The 15147-nt window shown below is 38.4% G+C and overlaps 1 protein-coding gene across 9 annotated transcripts in view; it reads right to left on the bottom strand.

The window, feature by feature from the left end:
• Nucleotides 1-15147, bottom strand: part of ARB2A (ARB2 cotranscriptional regulator A) — a 259415-nt gene that overhangs the window by 105798 nt on the left and 138470 nt on the right. The gene's annotated exons all lie outside the window — the stretch shown is intronic.

Genomic DNA, 15147 nt, shown 5'->3' with positions numbered 1-15147 from the left:
CCTCAAATTAGTATACTCTAGTGAAAAAAAATGAGCAGATTGATTTGTCTAAATAAAAGAAATTTAAGATTGCAATTTAAATGCGGTAAAACTGTTGTTTTATTGTTGCTTATTTTAATAAATACAACAAAAATTATGCATCTGCAAAATTTTGTCTAAATACCATGATGGCAATTCAGCTAAACAGAGGCATTCGAAGAAATTATGAGCCACTGCTCTGGTTTTCATTTTTTTGACAACTCTTTGTCAAATATTTGCTCACTGATGGTTTATTTAAAGTAGTTAAGTCTTAGTCTGATAAACAAATAAAAATGAGTAGGAACAATATAAATATAATTTCAGTCTTCAGAATTTTTTTCATATTATGCTCCAGTGGAAATCTGCCAAAGATTAAAACTATGGTATTTGCAACTACTCTTTTAAAAGCTAGTTTTATTTATTTTGCAACTGTAGACAATGAGATACAGGGCAGATAAACCACCTCTTGACTGCGTACATATTAGCCATTGCTTTGGAGTCCCTGGTAGTTAGAGGAGTGTGGTTTTTTATTATTGAACTGTGAGATCCATTCAAACTGAGAGCCACTGAAGGCACTATAGTGATTTACATTGATTTTAGTGCACTGTCCTCAAACATCTGGGGTTGTGCACTCGCATCTCTACCTTTGAGACTATCAGAAAGCCCTGTACCCACCATATTTTACTTCTTAGGCTGCCTACGACATCACTGAAAATTTGTCTGGTCTCAGGTGACACGACTATGCTGCTCTGTTAGTTCCTGTCTCCCACCAGGATTTCACACCTCTGTGGCATAATGCTGCAGGCTCCTTCCAGCTGTAGAGCATTTGTGCCAGAAAGAGCTGATCAGTGAAGGTCGTGTGATTTTTCTAAAATCTGCATCCTTTTCCCTTTTGCTCTGCTCCACCAGCACCTTCATATCAGCAGAAGACACAGACCATATAAGCCCCATCTTCTTGGGGAAAATAAAGTACAAACCAGAAAAATCCAACAGAAATCAAAGTAATAATTATATAGGATGAATTCCTGCAACTTCATTAAGAGCACTGAAGTGACTTAGGTCTTAGTTCCATTCTAAAATATAATTTTGGGAATTTAATCTCTTACAGTTGTGTAGCATGAATAAGAAGACAGACAACTAAGTAACTAGGTGGATTTAGGTTTTTACTTCTATTTTCATGCCTGGTTCCTTAGGATAGGAAACCAGGCATGAAAATAGAAGTAAAAAATAGAAGTAAAAGTAGAAGAGTGAGATGGCTACAAATCTTTATGGATCTGGACCCGCAACTTTTGAAACAATCACTTGTTTTAAAATTGCTTTTCTCTAAGGTTGCAGCAATTAAAATATATTTATCATATTTGCCAAAAAGCACTGAAGATATTCATCTTAATCCTGGACAGATTCTGTACTTGATTGAATATGACAGAACATAGTTTTAAATAAATATGTATTAACTACTGTAAATCACCTCAATATGAGAAAGGGCTTATTTTCTTCCAAACCACATTTTGAAATCTGATTGTAAAGATAAGTAAAGGAGGTAAGGACTCCTCCTTTTGTGAGGAAAGAAGTAAGTTTTTCAGAAGAAATTTCATACGGAAAATATGATTGACAGACTAGTTATTAAGATAAAGCTGAAGAACACCTCAAACAGGAGTTTCTTAAGGTATTCTGATTACAATACATATGAAAAAGGAACATTAAAACACAGGGAGCGTTTCTAAATGAGTAGTTTAACTCAAATATTTACTTCAGTTAAATATGCTGAGATATTTGTTTTGTAAATATTAATGTTACAATTAATTCCTGTAACAGCAATGTTTGTGTAGGCACCTAACCCTGCTTTAACATTCTGACAAAAAGAGAGGCTGTTTGTAGTTAACACTGTGTTTTCAAGTATCCTCTATTTATTATTTTCAGGTATTTTCTGTTTATTTATATGTGCTGCATTTGGGAAAAGCACACGATCCTTGGATTTCCACAAGACTATGACAGCAGCAAGCTTTCAGCTTTCTGAAGGATTCAGAAATTCAGCCCAAAAAAGCTTCCGCCAATTAAAGCATAACCAGTGGTCTAGTAACCCAGATCATTAACTGCACAGCTTCACAGTCTGGTACAAACACTCAATAGAATTTTATAAAAGCAGAAAGAAATGAACTAGAACAACTTACATATAGACTTTAACTACAGTCTCCTTTGTTACTGGTGAATAAATAAATAAATAAATAAATGAAATGGCAGGATAAACTGTATTGCCATACTTACTCTGCTAAACTCTACACAAGGTAAGCAAAACACGTATATGAGAGACGGAGTTCAGAGAAGTAGTGTATGTTTAAAAGAAAAGCCCTTTCTCCATAGCGTCTGCTTATTTTTTTCCTCGTAGCAAGCCAGTATTTTAAACAACTTGGATGGAGAATAAACCAGTGCCGCGTCCATACAAGAAACAGCTGGCCATGTAAGTGGGCACAGCAGACTGCAGAATACTGCAGGTCTCTTGAATTGCGTTGGGTCCATTAGGACCTGGGGATTAACCACGTCTGTCTGGCCTCACTTAAATTATGAGGCTGAATACTGCAGTTTCAATATGAAAGGTGACAGTTTCAGGCAGCTGTTGCTTTCCTTCTTTTCATTGCAGCTAAATACAATGCACTTATATACCACCTTGTTAAATTATTTGATAAAGTGGGGGCCTCTTGGTCATGCTTTACATAATTATCTATATGATTGTACAAAAAGGAATGGAGAAATCATGCTATGTACCTCAGAAGGCAGCTGAGGCTTAATGCATTCTCATTTGTGAAACAGATTGAGATGGAAAGGTGCTAGGAAAACTGAACTTAGATTTCCAGCTGCTGGAAGTCAGTCATCTGCAACCAGTAATTCCATGTCTAAATAAGTGGTTTGATTTTTCAGAGGTGTGGAAGTCATGGCAGTGGGTCTTCATGCCTCTGAAAATCTATCCCCAATATATATAGTTGGATACAAAAGCCAAAAAATATTAGGAATTAGAAAAAGGTCTATTAGAAAAAGGTCTCCACGTGACTCTTAACCAATGCAAAGTAACCTGAAAACAAGCAACTGTCATCTTGCTGCAGATCGGGTACCTTCCTGACTCGACTAACACACCTGAGCTCTGTCTTGCTCAGGTAAGGAATGGAGCAAAAGCTTGGAGCACAGAAGGTATAAATAACCTTTGCATGTGCTCCTAGCATGAAAAATCTTATGTGGCTCCGTTATATTCAATATTCCATTGAATGGAATATTATCAGATAAGATTTACCCTTTAATTCATTTTTAAGTGAAAATAAGTCCATGTCTTTTTCATAATAACTATTATATTTCAGTTCTTTTTACTGATAAAAATAGAACGAATATACCTCGTCTGCCATCGTTGACTACCAACACTATGGAGACTATCAGATATCGAACACCTGTCATACCTGCATGTAGCAAATCCCGTTGAAGATTACCTTGGAGATAAAGGTGGTTAAAATCATTTCAGGGAAGTATTGCCAAAGGTATTTTAGATTGCTTATGTTACATTCATTCCTCTTCCTGAGTGCTACAGGAGGCACACTTTTCTTGAACTGCCTATACAAGGGGAATCCATAAAAATAATACAGAATATAAGTAGCCTTACGGTAGGTTCCAGATCAGTTTATGATAGGTGTATGGGGAGGTGTATGGGGATACTTAAAAAAATGCTCTTGCCACACATAAAATATTCCTTTCCAATGAGAAATGATCATCAAGATTCTGCAAATAGAATGAAAACTTATTTAATGTGGTAGAAATGAGTAATCACAAATACTGCTTTAAGAACAGATGCCTTTTTCTACTGATAAAATGCCTTTTTTATTTTCGCAATTTTTTTTAAACACTACCTATTAACTATGTATAAAAAAGTCCTCACTTTTTAAGCCAAATAGCAATTACTCAGAAAATGATCATAAATGGTTAATATGGAGCTTTTCATTTTAATATCAAAAGTTTAATCGGATAGTTTAATAGCCCGGTCTATGAAAATAATATGACAATGATTAATAAATTAATGTTCCTCATGTATAAGAAGTCATTTAATATCCCGGGGCCGGAACCTCTGCCGCAGCTGCGAGCCGCTTGGAGCAACAGCTTGAGGCAGGGAAGAGGCCGCCGCTCCCTGACCGCCTCGGCCTGGCCTCGAGCTCTGGCAGGGGTTAGAGGAGTCCTGTGCTGCTCTAACCTACACCAGCTGGGCTGTGTTTCGGAGGGACCTCGCTCCAAGAAGAGGTGGCAGGTGGCAGTGCCCTCCCCGCTCCTCCCGGCAGCAGTGCGCGCGGACGGCACAAGCTGTCTGTGATGGCTGCCTGGTGGCGGGCCTTTTCTCAGGGTCACCGGCTCTCGGCCTCCTCTCCGCCGCTGTGGTGCTGCCAGGCGGCTCGGCACTGCGACAAGTCCTGCCCTTTCGTCACTGCATACATACGCCATGCCTTAGGCTCCTCGTCCTCTGGGGCTTTTCTCTTCGTTACCTTCATGTCCATTTCTGGCCTCCTATTTCTCATTACTGTTCAGTAGGCCATTCCTGTATTGTCTCAGGGCCTACAAAACGCTACCAGAAACACTCTTATATGATGCTACTCCTAATTATACACTCTTATAATCTCATACACTCTTTTATCTCATACACTCCTATGATCTTTTACACTCTTTTAATCTTACACACTCTTTTAGTCTTATATACTCTTACAACACCCCTAATCTTAAACACTCTTATACGATGCTACACCTAATCTTATTCAAAATTCGTGATATTTTTGCTTTGCGGTTTTAAAATTCTCCCTGTAACAGTTTAGAAGCCCATGGAAAGAAAAAAAAAAAACAAAAAAAACCCAAATGATTGTGGGTAAATTCTCTGGCAATCCATTGTGCACAGAAACAGGGAAACAGACTGCAGATTTCAGTCTGTCATTTCTTCCAATACTGCTAGCGTTAAGAGTTGAAAGGTATATAACATTTTAATGACTCGAGCCATTAGGAATACACAGATAAGCAGTGTGCATACAGTGAATACAGTGTTACATTCTGTCGCTTTCAAAAAACCAGGTTGAATTTACTAATGTAATATTACAGTCATTAATTGTTAAATACCAAGCTGAAGTGATGCAGCAACCCAAGCCTTATCAACTATGCCAGATTCTAACACCTAGACACTGCAAGGTCTGCAGTTATGATGGACTACCTGAGTTGATAACACATGGAATTATCTAAACAACATTTGCATATTTGGGTAATTATTTCCTAAGGTTAATTAGCTCCTGCAAAGCAGCTTGCCCTTTGAGACTGCTTACTGTGACAGGTTCACATATTTCCTGTTTCAATGCCAACATTTACAGATTTTTTTTTTAAAAGTAACCTGTTGCTGGAAAGTTGCAGATGGGGCAGGAGCTCAAGACCTTGAACTAGTATTTATTGTATTAGAGCAGGGCAGCTCAGATCCTATCCTCAACTTCTGATTCATCAAAACTCCAAAAAATCAAGTCAAGAAAATCAAATTAGTTCCAAGCTCAGGCGACGGCTCCCTCAAAAGGCACTGTTTTTCAAATCAAGGAGTTAGTTAGAATCGCATTTTTGCAATAAGTGGAAAGTGAAATGCATACACATAGGGAGATGTGCCATACAACTGAATAGCTTTTCAACAATTTACTTGAAGGTGGTTTCTATAATTACCAATTATCACAGCAAAACAACTTCTCCTTCTAGCTAGATGAGCTACTGTAAACAAGCACAGTACATGTGTTAAATATGGGAGAACAGAACTGCACGCTAGCTTGGAAGCAGGGATGTGAAGAGGGCTCAGACCTCCTGTTTACAGTCCTTGTGCAGGTGATCCTTCCATACAAGCAGGACCTTTACAGTTGTGCACAGTTCTTCTCAATGCTTTGGTGAGACTTGGGGCAGATAAACTCTTGCACCTCCCCCAGCTCTTCTGAAAATGGTTGAATTAAAAATAACATATAATGTAAGCATAGCCATATAAAACTATAACCTAGAGAAGTAGCAGTTTTTCACTAAAACAACCCAGGATGAAATGTATTTTCAGTGGCAACTGGCTAACATGGATATTTTCTGTACAATAGATTTTCTGTACAAGAAACCTGTACTCTTTTAAAAGAAAATCATATGTTTGAAGGTCTGAAATGAGCAGCTACAAGATATAGTATGTTCCCTGCTGGTATGCAGTTCGTGATTATCATAACTAGACTCACACTAGCAACATATTTTGCAGCATTCCTAGGTAATGGACAAGTAAAAATTAAATGGATTTCACTGGAAACACTCTTTGACTAGGAAGTAAGACTTTCAAAACCAAATTTATTTCTCTCTCTATATAAATATATATATATACACATATGTATAAATGTACATGTATGTATCTGTACAAAACACTATGCAAGGGTGGTGAGTGTTGAAGACAAATGAATAGGGAAGATCTTAATCCACATTACTGCCAAGGTATGATTTTCGAAGCTGTGGCCTAATTAGCTACAGAGCAAGTCAGGAGGAACTCTGTCATTTGCTTTAATAACACTAGAGTCAAAAACAACTCTTTAGTCCTTTAAAAAACTCAGCAACCCAGAGCTATGCACTTAGGTTTGCCTAAGAATACCTGCTTCCTCCTGCCTTCCTATTCTCCCTCACAGCTCTGATGTTTCTCTTCATGTCATCCCACCATGGCACTCCCATTTTCTCTGTACTTGCATTTCTACTTTACTCTTCTTCATACACTTTCCTTCCTTTCATAACCCTCAAATTAAAAAAAGAAAAAAAAGTGAAATCAAGTTTCTTTTGCCCATTCTACTCCACCATCTCCTGTATTGGTGTAGCCCTGTTCTAACATTCTCATCTCTTTTTCCTTCCTCAACAGTACCCCTACAAGTACTAAATTATGCTTATCACCTGCTGTACGTTCCTCACTCCTTTTGCAAATATTTGCCTTATTTAAGACAATAATTGTTTCATTATGATGGAAAATAATGAAACCATATGATGCAGAGCAGTTCCAAAGCCTCAGGAAAAGGTCTAAGAAGCTTCAAGGGCAAGAAAGCTGGAATAGAAACCAAAAAAACAGCCAGCAAGTGATTTGTTCCCCGAAGAGAGCAACTATGGTATTTTGACCAGAGAAGAGGAGGAACGGAAGGAAAGGACAGAAACCAAAACCAGGAAAAAAGTGGAAGGAAAGATCTCATATTGTTTTCCTGCAGCATGAATGTTTGCAAACAAGACTTCAAAGTATCTAGCTCAGGCCACTCAACAAAATTTAACCTTTAATGGAGAAATTCCAGTAACTGTCCCATCTACCAGAAATTCTTTTTTACCTTTTTAACCACATGGTTGAGAGCACTCCTGCACAGATTCAGAAATGCCTCCTAAGAGGTGACCCGAGGATAAAGAGGACATTGTATAATTCCTTACAGAATGGCTAACGCTAATTTGCATGCCACATATATACAAATATACATACACCAATATGGGCTGGCTCTTGCAGTACTCATAAATATATGTATTTTTAGGAAGGACAGCAAGTCCTTCCAAGTGCCTTTTATGCTGAGGCTAGTCCGGCTATATGAAAGGAGATGAAAACAGGCTGCAAAAGACAGCAGATGAAGGTAACGAAATCAAGAAAACCTCAGGGGCAAAGCAGACGGGGAGAAGACACAGGAGCAGAAGAGGGTGGAGGCCAGTTTGTAACAAATCTGCAATCTGACAACATGGAGCTAAAACTCAGTTGAGTACATCCTGCTAAGAGCACTTGGAAGAACGAATAATCAAAACTGAACACTAGATCAAGAAAGATATTTTATTTGCTGCATCGTGAGTTGAGTAGAAAGGAGACTACGTGACAAAAAGAAATGGTTAAAGAGGGGAAAATGAAATGCTTTGGGCTTGAAAGGCTCAATGAAGGACATGTTTCACTCCTCCCTTCCTTTATGGTCTCTGTACAGGTTTTATTTGTATATTTTGCCACACTGAAACAACAAAACCCAGCAGGACTTATCAGCTGTGTAGGCAGCAGAACAAGTTCATGGTCACCAAAGTCTGCTGTAGCTCTATGGAAACACAGAACACTGAATTTGCAAAGGTTGAACACTAAAATGATGCAAATGCATTATTGGTGAATGAAGTTATTTTATTCAACAGTTGTGTTCATATGCATACAGATACAGTCACCTTGTGTTTTTCCTTACGACCTTAGCAGGGATTAAACCAAGAGATTTTGGATGCAAAAACACAAGCCTCCTTCCGCTTATCTCATAGGAGTAAGTGGGGAAATAAAAAGACTATATTATCTTTTTAAGGGCAACTTGTAAGAAGGGAGCAAGATATATACTCTGGCAGGAGGTAATGGCTGCTTTTGAGACAGAAGTAGATACCAGGTATCACACTAGCTCATTCGGGTCAGGTGTAGAGCTGTAGATATAAATAGCATAGCCAAGGTTATTATTTGGTACATACCTTCTGAAAGCAATATGGCAAAGTGACTTAAGGTTGAATTTTTCATATTACAGATCTCAGTCTTATTCCCAGATCTATTTGAGGTGATGCTGTGTAATTTCTTGTGCCTATTTTATTTGTGAAGTGGGTCAGTGATGGAAGTGTTCCCAATATTGCTTATGAAGCCCTAATAATAAAGCTGTTATGTGTATACAGTCAGCCACAGTAAGGAAGACTAGAAGTCTTATGTATTGCAGTTAAATCCATGTTGTATTAAGTTATAGACTAGTCCCACCTCCAAAACTCCTGACAATTTATCAGCAAAGCACAATCTTGACAGACCCAGCGAATGAGTACATATTACATGAAACATCTAATATCTGGCATACCTAATAGTCAAATAAAAGATGTAAAACAAAAATATATTTGGCAGAGTAAAAAAAATATTTAAATTGTCACTATCAATGCAAAGGGGATCAAAAGCCGGATTGGGAGGAAGCAGTGATACACACACTTTGCTACAACGCAAGTCTTGAGATTAGGTTCTGTTCTTGGCTTAAAACTACAAGTTTTAGTGAATTCAAGACTGACAATGTCTGGCCAGGTCTTCCACTCAGAAAGGTGTCTGGGAAAGGCATCAGGTAAATGGGAAATCCACTGGTTATGAGAGAAACGGAAAACAAGATTATTTTTAGCAAATAGCTATACATAGACAACCCCTGAAAAATCTTCTTTCAAAGCAAAATGGCAGTAGAGGGGAAAACAGATGACTCCTTAGGTTTCCAGGAGCTGGAGAGTTCACTGGCAGAAACTGGATGAATCGCAGATTATATTCCAAAAATGTTTTTTTGTTTCCTATCAAGGTGCCAAGATTCAATCTACTCTAAAGGTAACACCCCCAAAATGTTTCGGTGAGTAGCCGTGTTTTACTTCAAGTAGTGAGGTCTGCATGTGTGCATCCCGGGCTGGCGTACCTCAGAGCACACACGCGATGCCCTGCGCTCCTGCAGTGCACACATAATCCTGTCAATCAGCAACAGGATGGCTGAGAACAAACTGGATTTTAGCTCCAGCCGTTGCCAACATCAGCAGTTAACTTATTTTTTTGAGTTTTGTGTTTTGGCTCCTCCCCTGGGCCTGTGTTCTCCCCAGGTCCCACTGCAATTACAATCCAAGACGACTTCAGACTGTGTCCCACTTTTCCCACTTCAGACATAAGCTGGGCTTTCCCTGGTGATGGTGGTCAGGAAATAAAATTCAGAGCTATGCTATATATATGTGAGAATGGAGGGAACATGGATCCTAAGCTTCCCCTGGGCAGTATGTGGGAGTTACTTTTCCTCTTTATATCCAGCTTTATTGCACACAACAGAAAGAACAAAGTAGCTCCAAGCCAGAGGAAGTTTTCCACAGCTATATTCTCAGCTAATAGAGTTCCTGATCAATAACCGAGAGCTACTTCTTAACTTAAAAAAAAAAAACAAAACAAAACCAAATCTGTGCTCTCTTGCTGTATGCAAAGTTCATCACACCACCTCTGAGGAACAAACTAACCGAGGAAGCCAGATCCCTTTTTCCACCCTCTTGGCCACAGGACCTGAATCCAGCCCTCATTTATAATATTTCAGTAGGCAAACAATGGCTGGAAATCATGGAGTGAAATCAAAAGGTATCAGTGGTCTTAGCTCCATTACAGCACCGCTGACCCAGTAATATATTTCCATTCTGGCAAATGCAGATCTTTGCAGGAGGCCCTCAATGCATTGCCACGTCAGGACTTCACAAATGGAAAAAGAATATGCATTTTTAAGACTCTCGTTGCAGGTGAAATGTCGTACGTTTGCATTTAAACAGAATATTAAACATGGCAAGTTTGGCTGAAGATCTGTGAAGAAATAAACAGAGAGAAAGGCCGCTACGAAGAGAACTTGAGCAGGGGCTGTGCTTTGCTGGTGACACGGTGCACAAGACAGGCCACGCAGGAGCAGGCCAGCATCATGTCTCCTGTCGATACTGGATCTCTCTTGGTGACCAAACCTGAAGTTCTGAAGTTGCTCACAACATGCTGTGAGTGTGGTGGGGTGCTGAGGCCACTGCGATAGCCGCGGGGCCTGCGAGCGAGCCCCTCTGAATCCAGCCGGCCATCCGCCTGCACCCCAAAGCAGCAGGCCCAGTGCTTTCCTGTAGCTCCATCAGCCAGCTAATGAAGCAGCAAATCTTATGCCGCCTTGCTAAATCTGCAACAGCTCCACATAACATGGGCTCACTCTTTTTGTACCCTGAATATCTTCTGCCGTAAATTTGTTGTGCTCCATTTTATTTTTCGAATGCCCTCCCTAACTCCTTGGCTTTTTGTTATGACATCAAGGGGATGGAAAATTCTTCCACCGAACACCTCCCTGACTTTATAGCTTGAAGGGGCTTGCTGTTTATAAAGTAATAACCAGATCTCAGGCTAAATTAATTAAGTCTCAAATGTTATTACAGCAACATCTCCCTGGTTAAAGTATCTGCTTGTCAGCCACGGTAAGACAACTTTGTCAGCCTGTTGTTCCAGTTTGGATTTCCCTGTTATTACTTCTGCTGGAGTCTGGCATGTACTGTCAACACCACCCAACTGTCTTCTGGTAAAGTGCAGGAAAGGAAACAGAAAAGAAGAAAAATCAGACAGAATCAGTTTCTTAGTGGCTCAGTTGCCATCTCCAGGAAAGTTTGGGGGGTTGTTTTTTATTTTCGTAAAAATCTGCTTGGGACCATCATAATGGTCTGCACAAACCCATAAATAAATGTGTTTTTTTTTTTTTTTTTTAAACATCAGTTGCTCCTTATTGAGCTGGAGAGTAAACAGTTAAAAGCCTTCCTTCAAAACAAATCTTGTCGCTAAATATCTGCAGTATCTTTTTGCTTTATACTGTTTCCAAATTGACAGACATGGTAGGAGTCACCTAAGTCAATTATTTTATCATTAAGACAAGAATGCAAACACAAAGATGAATTTTTTCTTTTTTAGTCTGGGGACAAGAACATTGCTGACTCACAGAGAGGAAAGAGGTGCAGGAGAAGAGAATAGGAGGAAGGAGGGAAATGAATCAAAGGAAGTTTTACTTAAGAAAAAATAACTAATTTCCCTTTTAGCTCTCTGACAGACTTTTGTATTTTTCCTTTTTTTTTTTTTCTTTTTTTTTCCCCCAGACTACTTAGTCTCATGGACTGAGATTTTGCCCACAACATATTTCTGTCTCACATAATAAAACCATTACTAAAGATGGCCTTTTGTGTGACTGAATTATGTGAACAAAAGAACATTTCTAAAACAGACCATCAGGTTGTATATTTGCAGCTGTCTTCCCTACCAGCTATGTTTCTGGCAATTAATGGATAAATTGTGGGGACAAGCAAATAAAAATTAATACAACACTTTTACAAAAAGAATTATCTTTGTAAGACACAAAGAGAGATCGTGCTAGTTGTTTAAATGATTACATGGATTTTTCTTAACATTAACAACTATTTTGTTTGAAATGAATGCGTCTTAAACATTCAAAAACTCTGAGGGGAAGTCATGAAGAAGTGTTATTTTTCTATTTCCTAAAGTACTTAAAGAGTATTTTACTTTCCAGTTCTTTCAATCTGTTTATATGTTGTAATGAGAAACAGACATTTTTTAACCATGCTATTGCAAGAAAAATAGAGTTTTGGCCAAGAAAAATGCAGATTTCCCTACCACCGGAAACAATGAATCTAACAAACTTCAACACATTTAAGTAAAACAACAACTTAGTATTTTCATTAACAATTTTGGTTTCAGAACAAAGCAAGGCTGTAAAGTCTCTGCTACAGAGTTTGTATCTGTTATATGATTTAAACTAAACAGAACAGCTTCATTCTGTACTTTCCTTTTTGACACTCGTCTCTATTTATTACAAACACTCAAAAGTGGTTATTTAAGTGAAAGAAAGACTTAACAGCCTCAAAGTTATTTGATTTCTTCTAATAAAAGGAATAAAGTGCTCAGTGCTTTAAGTAAACTGATACACTGTTTACTTATTGTACAGTTGTAAAGATTTGCTGAAGTGCCTTAATATGCAGTGTTAGCCTTCTATAATTAATTGTATTTGACGTAACTGCCATTAGCATATAAAATAATTATCCACATGAATGACAAACACAATCCCAAATTCAGATTAATGTTTTCTATTGGTTTTTATTTCAATAATCATCTGACCCAGAACTCTGAGGGAAGAACAGTTGAATGTTACTCAAGCCTTAATTCTACTTCTCAATTTTACTGCTCAGCCCGCCTCTATTATTTTTGTTTGATAACAAGGTACATTAGGAAATGACCTTTAATCCTGATGCATTGCCAAGCAACCTCAGGACTTGCTTTTTACCTCTGACTTGAACTGTGTGACTCCCTCGTGCTGACCATTTTATTAAAGTACATACTTTTTTGCTTGGATTAGTGAAGACACTGCAGCAACAGTGCGTCGTGGATGGCGAAGATCATTAGGCATTAGATCACTAACAATTTTTCTTCTAATGTAGTGTCATCTTTTAACAACTCAAAACATCCAACTACATAACAGACAGCTTGGCTGTATTTTAAATTAGCACAAATGCTAAAGCCAGGAAATGTAATTCTCAGGATATCAGAACAAAAGGTTCAGAGAAAAAAGAATTCTTATATACTATAAGATTATCAGGACTAGACTGTCACACTGTGACCTTGCTGGCGTCTAGCTAATCTGACAATATTTGGCAGAGCATTGTTTCAAATCAATAACTAATTAACAAAGTACAAAAGAAGTTGTACTGTTTTTGAGGCTCCTTGTTAAAAATGGCTTTTGCTTGCACATGGGCAGAAAGGTCGCTTTTATGACATCTTCACGAGTCTTTCAACATCTTGCCACTGTCAGATGAAATTACTTTTAGCAATTAATTGTCATAATTTAAAACAGAAGCACATTTGTTACAGCAGGTTGTCATAATGACATGGTGAGCAGTTGTTTTGATATGAATTTCTTTCACTGACCCTCTATCATATCTTAATTTTTTTGGTTGACCTAACTGGAAAATTGGGAGCAATCTTCTAACTCAGGCAGCACAGGCCAAACATTGGGGGGCTTACTGAGACCACATACTGAGCAATAATCGAACAGAAATTCTAGAGATAACTGAAGATCTTGAGAATAACATATTATATTCTACAGAATATGTAATTTATGATTTATACTGGTGTGTGGGATGAAAAAAATAAACTCTAAAAACCCACAATGATGTAGCTTTTGTTACTGTTTAAAATGGTCCCTGATGCCATTTTAATCCCATATTAGCAAGCACCATTTGTTTGATGCATTTTAAAATCAGGATTAAGAGGACTCAACATCTGTAACCTGTACTCACTCAAACAGTTGAGAGGCTTACTTTTGGAGGCTTGGACCTTATTGAGCTTTAAATAAAAATAATTCTACCCTTAAGTTCTTTTTGTTAAACTTCTTTAACAAAACCATGATGCATACATATTGTCAGTTTTATAGATTAGTCTTCCAGTATTTCTCGTCAATGTATCTGTGAGTTTGCTATAAAACACTACATCATGACGAAACACACTGACAATAATCTTAACAAAAAGAACTTGTATTTATTTATCAAACATGAAATCCCATGTTAGCTGTCTTTTGGGCTTTACCATGCCATCCAATTTTTAGTGCTTCTCTGAAAAACATCAGTTCACTCTAGCCAAAGATGATGCAAACAGAGTCAAATTTATCAGAAAGAGATACAAACATGATTGACTGAGCATCTATCTCCTTCTGCTTAGTATCTCTTCTGTGTCACTATTCTGTGAGGTTTGTTACCTCTTAGTATTTGGGAAGGGAAAAAAAAGTCATTGGAAAAAGCAAGATGTAGTCTGTATCCATACTTCACAGTGCTATATATTTAGATCCTGTGTTTGGTCATTAACCTTATAAAACATTGAATCATTCAGGCTTAAACTACACAAACAAGGTGTTTCTATCATATGAATTCTCAGGTAGGGCAGGTGGAGCCATCAAGAAGATGGCACAGGGTTTCTGCGCAAGGGTCATGGAGGCTTCCTCTACTTCTAATAAAAAAATCAGATCTGCTGTGTTTACACACAACGTGTAACACTATGTGAAGCCTAGAGATTGAGCTTAGAAGCCTAAACTCAGCACCAAATCTTGAAAAGTGTTCACGCAATTAATAGTTCTCATGACATAATTTATAAAGGAACACCCCCTTGCTTTAAAGGGATGGTAAAGCTGAGGTGAAACCAACAATGTACTAATTAACGTAGGTAACAGAAAAGTTAATCAAGACCTTAAGGGAAAGGCTGCAAGGAATTAATGTAATCCCCACACTGCCACGTAACGTCCAAATGCCTGGCTGGAGGGAATGAAGTGCAGATGAACAGGAAAAGGGAAGGCGGATTCACGCCGCCCTGCACCGGAGAGGAGGAAGCTGTGCAGAGGACCGGTTCTGGGTGGCTGCAGGAGCCATCCTTAACAGTGGCAGCAGAAAAGCTGCAACCCTGGGAGCTCTCCGGGTAGGCTGTCTCTGGCCCTGGATGTCTTGTAGCAGCTAATTAACCAGATCTTCTGTCTAACTGAGATTTTGGAAGAGCTCTGAGAG

Source organism: Anser cygnoides, chromosome Z (genome assembly GCF_040182565.1).
Source record: "Anser cygnoides isolate HZ-2024a breed goose chromosome Z, Taihu_goose_T2T_genome, whole genome shotgun sequence".
In the NCBI taxonomy this organism is placed as follows: Eukaryota; Metazoa; Chordata; class Aves; order Anseriformes; family Anatidae; genus Anser; species Anser cygnoides.
Note: the sequence above shows the minus strand (reverse complement) of the source record. Positions and strands in the feature narration are given on the sequence as shown.